The sequence below is a fragment of the Rutidosis leptorrhynchoides genome, chromosome 3 (genome assembly GCF_046630445.1).
Source record: "Rutidosis leptorrhynchoides isolate AG116_Rl617_1_P2 chromosome 3, CSIRO_AGI_Rlap_v1, whole genome shotgun sequence".
Taxonomy (NCBI): Eukaryota; Viridiplantae; Streptophyta; class Magnoliopsida; order Asterales; family Asteraceae; genus Rutidosis; species Rutidosis leptorrhynchoides.
Genome location: NC_092335.1, coordinates 220439995 through 220448340, shown reverse-complemented (window position 1 = coordinate 220448340; position 8346 = coordinate 220439995). Strand labels below are relative to the sequence as shown.

Here is an 8346-nt window from a genome sequence, read left to right as displayed (position 1 = left end):
TTATTTTTTATAATTTTCACAGCTTTATACAATTATAATAATCTTAGAAAAAAAATTTATAATTATTTTTTTTCTGTTTGATATTTATTACGAATTTCACATAGTTTTTGTGTTCACTACTTAATTCGTAATTAAATATAAATAATATTCCAAAACTTATTAGAATTATTTTTATGAGTAACTCTACTGTTATAAATAATTTCTAAGCAAAAACAATCGATGTGAATATTTTTATTCAATTTAAATTCGTTTTTTATTCATTAGATTAATTCGGTAATCATTTAAATATAGGATAAATAAATAAAATTTTATAATAATTAATTTTCCTCTTCCAATAATTTTTATATATCATCTAACCTCTGTAAAAATTATTATAACAAATTATAAGTATTTATAACATTTTCACAAAGTATTCGACATATATATATTCATTAAATACATAATAATTCGAATTTAAATACTTATAAAATCTACAAAATTATTTTTGGTTACTATTATATTATATTAACATCTAAGAACCTGTAGAAATAATTTTTATCAATTATATATTTATTTGTTATTTAACTCAAGTATACACTCATATATATAATAATTTCGTTTTTAATTGTATTTAAAATAAAATCCGAATAATAAATTCATAAAAATAATTTTAATACATACTAGAATACTTAACACTAATTATAGTAGGTTCATATGAGTTTTAACATTGTATTTAATTTATTAACAATTTAAAGATGCATCGGCTATAAAAAAAATTGAACCGAAACAAAAAAAAAAAAAAAAAAATTCGATGGGATAGAATGATACCTCAAATTCGCTATAGGTTTTTGAGAGAATTATTTTTGTGTAAGTGTAAGTGAATAAAAATTTGAAGTGTAGTAGTAGTAGTATTTATAGGATAACATGTGATGATTTTACATTTAACTTTTTACATTTGGTAATTTTCCAATATTTAGTAACCATATTTTTTTTTTCTTTTTATTTTTAGTTTGGTTACATAATACTCCGTTTTTTTTATTAATTTTTCGACTACATATTATTATGCTAACTATTTATGACAATTAATTTGATATTTGAAAGGGAATACTAATAATAAAAATATAATATATATATATATATATATATATATATATATATATATATATATATATATATATATATATATATATATATATATATATATATATATATATATATATATATATATATATATATATATAGTGGTAGTATCAAGAGGGAAGTAACATATCGGGGGGAAGCGGGGGGAACCAATTTTTTTTTCATTTTTTGAAAAAACTTTGTTCACGAACATTATAGATTGGATAAAAATATGAATATTTAAGAAAAAACACTTTGTGATAAATGTTTTTATTTTGGCGAAAAACGCTCGAAGAAGTAATATATACTACCTCCGTCTCATTCCAATAGGCTAGTATTCCATTTTGGGTTGTCCCATTCTGATAGTCCACTTCCATAAATAGAAAGGAATGATAATATTTCATTGGTGGATTTGGAGAGAGAAGACATTTCATTGGTGGAGAAATGAAGTTAGTGGGATTTCCTAAAACTGCGTGTTTTTTGTCTGTGGACTATTGGAATGAGACGGAGGTAGTAACAATTATCGTGTTTTTCGAGGGTATGTTGAGGTTTTAGATATTAGGGTTTAGATATTAGGGTTTATCGGGTTTAGATATTAGGGTTTAGAAATTTAGGGTTTAGGGTTTAGATTTAGGGTTGAGATTTAAGATTTAGATTGAGTTTTTAACACGAACGGTTTAGAGTTTAGGGTTTAGGGTTTGAGGTTTTGGGTTTAGGGACTAAACCCAAAACCCCAAACCCTAAACCCTAAATCCTAAACTCTAAACTCTAAATTGGGCTAAATTTTACTTCACAAAACATGAAGAAAAAAAATGTTAACATTCTTCACGATCAATATTATCTTGAATGTTATTGTTCTCGATCGTTTTTCCGCCTAAATAATAACATTCATCACGAAGTGTGTTTTCTAAATGTTCATATTTTCGTGTGATCTTGATGCCTGAAAAAAAATTCCAAAGAAAACGAAAAAATTTTTTTTTCTTCCGCCCGATTGGTTACTTCTCCATTGATCCTGCCCATATATATATATATATATATATATATATATATATATATATATATATATATATATATATATATATATATATATATATATATATATATATATATATATATATATGGAGAGGATCCCGTGAGAACGTTTTTATTGTGAGAACTCTAGGAACTCCAAAAACACTCAAAATACACTAAAATTCGAGCAAAAAGGGACACGGACGAGCAAAAAAAAGGGGAATTTGAGCAAAAATACAAAACACGGACGAACAAAAATTTTACAGTCGAGCAACAAAATTTTGAAAAAAAATGTAGAATGCATTTTTGTTCGAATATCAAAATTTTTGTTCGACTACCTATGTGTTCTACATTTTTGCGTTCGAATTTCAAAAATGTAGAACACATTTTTGTTCGAATATCAAATTTTTGTTCGTCCTTGTTTTTTTTTGTTCGACTTTCTCCATTTTTGCTCGACTATCATGTTTTTTGTTTGTCCGTGTCTTATTTTTTGCTCGAATATGGAGTGTTTTGCTCGAATTTCCCATTTTTGCTCGAATTTCAGTGTATTTTTGAGTTCTCATGGTTCTCACACAAAAAAAGTTCTCATTTGATCCCTGTACATATATATATATATATATATATATATATATCCCCTACATCACATAAAACGTGCTGATACGGCTGATATGTCAGTCTGCTACTGACACAAACTATAGACCTCCACGTGTATACCCTGTTTTATTTTTCTGATTTTTTTTCACAAAATACCATAAAATGACACGTGTACCAATAAACCATCAATCCAACCTCTCCTTTACAGAAAAAACGTAACTCATAAGCAAACCTAAACCAACCCTCTCTCACTTATCCTCTCTCTTCACAATTTTGAACAAACGCCATCTGCACCGGCGATGGTGGCCTACCACGCCGATAATAAAACTCGCCGCCACCGCATAATTAATCGTTACCATGTTATGAACAGAACGGTACTACTTTTGTATATTTTGTACACATACATTCGCCGGAAAGTTTTTCGGTTGATTAATCTCATAGCGTATGCGGGCCATTCGCCGGAAAATAATTTCGCAGCGATTCGTTTATTTATATGTTTTTATGCCTCAATTCCTTTTAGAAACCCTAATTTCAAATCGATTGTTGCATAATCGATTGTAGCATAATCGATTTCGTATCTTTTCATGGCTTCATACAAGTTTTAAGATTGAAATGGTTTCGTATCCACGAACGGTACCAGCGTGATTAAATGGTTTTGGGTGTCGATTAAGATTGAAATTAGGGTTCTTAGAAAACGGTAGTCGATCGAAGAATTAAAACTTTGATACACCAGGTAGATCGTCGTTTGCTTTACATATTCCAGAAATCACACTAAGGTAATCGATTAATTTTACAGTCTATTTGCTTACATAATTTTGTAAATCCATGCTTGGTAACGTACGACTTTCAATCAAACTAACTTGAAACACTGTTTCTTTAACGAATACGTATATCACGACGACAAGGATGATAACCAGTAGAATTGTTATATTAGAATTAGAATGATGAGATTCATATAATTACATATTTCGTTTAACATATTTCTTTAACTAATACATATTAGAATTAGAATGATGAGATTCATATAATAATTCAGGTTAACATATTTCGTTTCTGCCAGGTCTTTAATTTTGTATTTCGTTAATGTTTACTCTTTCATATGTACCATGTCTCACTTGGAAGAGAATGGTGTTGATCATATATTTGACTTGTGAGACTGCCTTTATTTAGTTTGATTAGGACTGTCTTTATCATACAGCTAAAGAACCTATTATGTGCTTCGTTCCAGCTAGGTGCTCTGATGGAAGCTGTGTAATAAGTACTTTGAGACCCGAGGAATACAAAAAGAACTCAAGAATAGAGACTGTGATGCGATTTTTGTAGCTTCCTATTTTTCTACATTACGTATTTGAATGTGGGTTATATTTTTCAATATTATGTAATATGTATTTGATGCAGGTACACCTAATGTGACCTGTTTTATCATTATGTTATTTGTGATTTCATTCAGTAATGATGGGAGAAATCGAAAGAGACAGTCAAATGAAGGGTTTTCAATTGAAAACTTTAGTCTTGGAATGAAAGTGATCCTGATGTACCGTTATCTTATATTGTAAGTATTTGTTATCGTTTTGTACACTATCTCTAAAATTGCTTGTGATCACATTGCCTGCAGGGCTCATGTTTCTGTTGGGCTAATATTGTCTTTGTGTGTTATCATACAATAATTTTGCCTCAATGGAAAGTTAGGTAGGTAATCTTATGACAATGATGATGATGATGTTGTTTTAATATGAAAATATATGATTCCTTTATTAGATTGTAAGTGTGTCTTTCTTATATTTCAGGCAAAATAGGCTCACCCTCATAAAGTCCATGTGACCCAAAAGCATATCAAAAATTCCAGGTCTAATTATCACACTAAGGTCACTTTGGGTCACTTTCAAGTTCGATAAGTTCCTTTACGTCTAATTAATCGTTATTATAGGTTATTCGTATTTGCGCTTATGATTATATACTATTGCTTATGGTTCATCAACTGTTAGCCTGTAAAAAATTACATACTAAAAAGGTTAATTAGACCTTTAATTGTATTAAATTGTTGTGTGCATGTTGTATGCAAGTTAATTATCAATTGTCTTGCTTTTCAAAAAAATGGCATCTCCTATATTATTCTGAGATAACACTCAATCAGTTTGCACCATACCGAATAAATTGATAATTATTGTGCATTGAATGCAGTACTATATACAACGGCTAATCCACTGACACTTTGGTAGGAATCAAATGCGAAACAATGGTAACCACGATGGGATATGACAATGCAACCGAATCGATTGCCATTTCAGCATAAGCCTGCAACAGAATTTGTTAACCACTCAGAGCCATAAAAAATTGCTGCAAAACTCACACATAGTCCAACAATGCCAATACCATCGACACCAAGTAAGTCACCAAAACAAACTTTCAACTTAATACCCAATCTGTTACTTTCAGAAGATGTTAGAAGTTTAAATGAAAGGCTAAGGGAGCCGTACCGGGATGGTTAACGTTGAAAAAGGATTGACAAATAACAAAAGGACTAATAATTATAATTGCAGCAATGGTTTAAAGCTGTAAGTACCCACAAAATATGACCTATACATGTTAAATAACTACTAATTTCGTTATGATTATGGTATACATGACAGCTCTTAAAACCAACTGTGGGGTTCAAACTGAAAAATTGTAACAAAAACGTCAATTTTGATAAGCAACTATTAGTCAAAGTTTATTTGTCCAATTAAAGATCAAATTCAGTTAACAACCTAAAATAAATATTCAATGTTCTATGAAGATTATAGGTACATATCTGTTGGAACTGATTTTTCAAGTGATTTGATGGTTCAAGTTGGTGAAATTAGCTTCCATTTGCAAGGTATCAACTTTATCGAGTCAAGCTATTTATGTTCTATGAAGATTGTGACTTTTTCTTGCCGCAACACTGATTATTTGTCTTTTGTTTGACGCTTATCCACAATTGCAGTTTCTCTTGATTTCAATGAGTGAAAAAATAAATAGAATTATATCGGGTTGTTAGCAAGTTTTTCTTACAACTTTTTGTTGCTTCTGAATTCCTTTTTCTTTTGTGGTAACATAAGGATTTTATGTTGCATTTTTTTTCATTTGTTCCCTCTATGTTATTTTGATTTGCTTGCTTATGTGTTGTTATGTTGTTGCTGACCGACTGACTGTGAGTTTTGGTTCTACATTTATTGTTTACCAGGTCTAAATAGGCACACGTGGGTGGACTTTGATGCCCTCTAAAATAACAGTAAATGTAAGTTGCACAATATAATTGTATAAGTATTATATTATATTATATTATGTTATATAAGTATACCATTATTTTGTTTTCGATATAGCTCTGTATTTTTCTGCAACTCTTTTCAGTCATTCAGGTAAATAGTTGATATACTGTCATACTAATCTTTTGAAGTTGTGTGTGTATATATGATTTAGTCTTATCTTTTGAAGTATTAATAAATGCAAAAATAATTTTGTAGTACGAATAGATTATTCATATGCTTATGTACATATGTATACGAGTTCTTCATTTAGATAGTTGTACAAGTTTTATATTGATATGACATACTATTATAGCATCCGTGTTCTGTTTTTTTATTTGGCCAAACCTGAAGCATGTGTATTACTTGAGAACAATGTAGAAATAACTTTGCACAGTTCTTACTTTACTTATGTAGTGTTGACATATACTTATTCTGGCTAGGGTATACTTGATAAGAAATTGCAATGAAGCAATTTGGTCTTATGTATTAAGCAGTCAACGTTAGTCAACTTGCTACTACTGTTTAATCTGCTTCTGCTGCATATAAAGAAGGTATGAAATTGATGCATATAAGAAGGTATGAGATTTTTGTGTGCGTCTTAGTTTTGGCTTCATCTATAAGACATTTAGTTTGTGTGTGCAGAGTCAAGGGATGATGAAGGAATGCGAGCATGCAGCTCTACTCCACAACGGAAGACAACCCATTTGGCGGTCCTACACATGTGATGCCATGCACTTAAAGTTCCATTGGTTGATTCAAACAGTTTGTTTGTTTTATTATTAAGAATTATTAGTTTCATGTCGCTGGGATAATGTGAAAACTTCGTTATGCTTTAACACTTAGTCTTTTAAGGGCCACCTGTGCAACGCACGGGCTCTTAAAGGCTAGTATATATATATAGAAAAACATTGAAATTACTGTTCCCGGTTCCATCTTTAAACACGTGTCACCCTTTGTTGATTTCTTTGTTTCTTTTTTCAGCTTCCACCGAACCCTTTATATCTATTTGTTTGTTTTCCTCATTTACATCTAACCTATTTTTTTTTTTTAACTTTGTGTCCACGTTCTATACTTCTATTGGGCAATCAATTATACATGCATGTTCATAATTGGGCAACTCAACTTCTCTTATTCAACCCTTAAATAACACGTTTAACGTTTCCGTCCACAATTGACACACACCTACTAGCCTGCCACATCTCCTTCTTACTTTTCTTTTTATCCGTTTCTTCCCTTTTTTCCTACGTCTTCTTTCTTTTCTCTCCCATTTTTAGTCACCACAAAATTTTGAAAATCGGTGAAACTGGTACTCCGTATTATGTTTCTTACATACACTATTTTTTATATTATTAAATCAAGTTTTATATTCTTGTAGCTTGTTAAGGGTTTTTAATATACTCCATAGTAATGTTTATATGTTTATTTCACCTGCTATCAGGTTTCTGTCCACCAGAGAGGAAAGCAAGCATGGGGCTCTTATTTCTCCGCCAAACACACATGAAATATTAGGTATTTTTCTTCCATCGAAAACTATATGATTTTCTTTTCTTATATGTTTTTTATGTTAATATTTATTATTAGTTGATTTCATTAATTAAACTGTTGTTATTATGTTGTTTAAAGTTGATTGATTGTTACTTTCTTGAGGTTGTATAAAGGCTTATGTGGATGGAAAAGAACAAACTTAGAAGATGTCTGAGGTTGGTGATGAATCGAAACAGGATTTTTACAAGTGTCTGATTTTTGGTTGGTTTTGTTTTTGAATTTTGAAGTTTTTGCGAGGTTATAAGCTTTACGGAATTTGCTATTTAATTTGCAATTCTTTGCGCTTTGCCGTATGGTACAAATGGTGCCTCTTAGGGTCGTGGCGGTGAGTTGGAGGTGGTTAGTGCGCCTGCAGGATGACCATAACTGGTTTTGAATGGTTTTTCTTTTTTTTAGCCTGAACTTGTGTTGAATTTTAGGTTTTAGAGTTAGGAGTTAATTATTTTTGTGATACGTATGATGTAACGCCTATTATGTTTAATACTCAAAGTCTTAGTTTGCTGAGTTTCGTCCTTACAAATCTATATCATACAAAGAAGCACTCGTTTTTACTGTCAAATCTTAGAAAGGCACACGTGGAGACTGCTACTACCAAACCGAAGATGGGTATTTTTATATACTCCGTATGAGGTTATTGTAAAATTGTTGCTGCATTATGAGAGGGCATCAACTCCTAATTGTAGTCTATGAGCTTTTATTTTGGATACTCGCATGCCTAAATTTATATCTGGTCCTTCAGCGAAAACATATCATTTTTTAGCCTTCATAGATAGTGACATAAAGGGCATCAATTTGGATCGTCACCAACAACATATACGTAACTTAACCA

At 30.5% G+C, this 8346-nt stretch overlaps 2 long non-coding RNA genes across 8 annotated transcripts; both read left to right on the top strand.

The window, feature by feature from the left end:
- Nucleotides 1-2954: 2954 nt before the first annotated feature.
- On the top strand, nucleotides 2955-6856 carry LOC139897230 (uncharacterized). 7 transcript variants are annotated; one of them, XR_011776486.1, is made up of 8 exons: nucleotides 2955-3436; nucleotides 3932-4022; nucleotides 4102-4255; nucleotides 4923-5088; nucleotides 5480-5560; nucleotides 5909-5962; nucleotides 6413-6523; nucleotides 6615-6856. It is a non-coding gene; the product is annotated as an uncharacterized lncRNA (long non-coding RNA). The 7 variants fall into 7 exon arrangements; XR_011776487.1 differs by having other exon boundaries at nucleotides 3932-4057; nucleotides 4154-4255; XR_011776484.1 differs by having other exon boundaries at nucleotides 2955-3479; nucleotides 4154-4255.
- Nucleotides 6857-7150: 294 nt separating this feature from the next.
- On the top strand, nucleotides 7151-8024 carry LOC139897229 (uncharacterized). The gene is made up of 3 exons (XR_011776481.1): nucleotides 7151-7278; nucleotides 7411-7481; nucleotides 7620-8024. It is a non-coding gene; the product is annotated as an uncharacterized lncRNA (long non-coding RNA).
- Nucleotides 8025-8346: the final 322 nt, after the last annotated feature.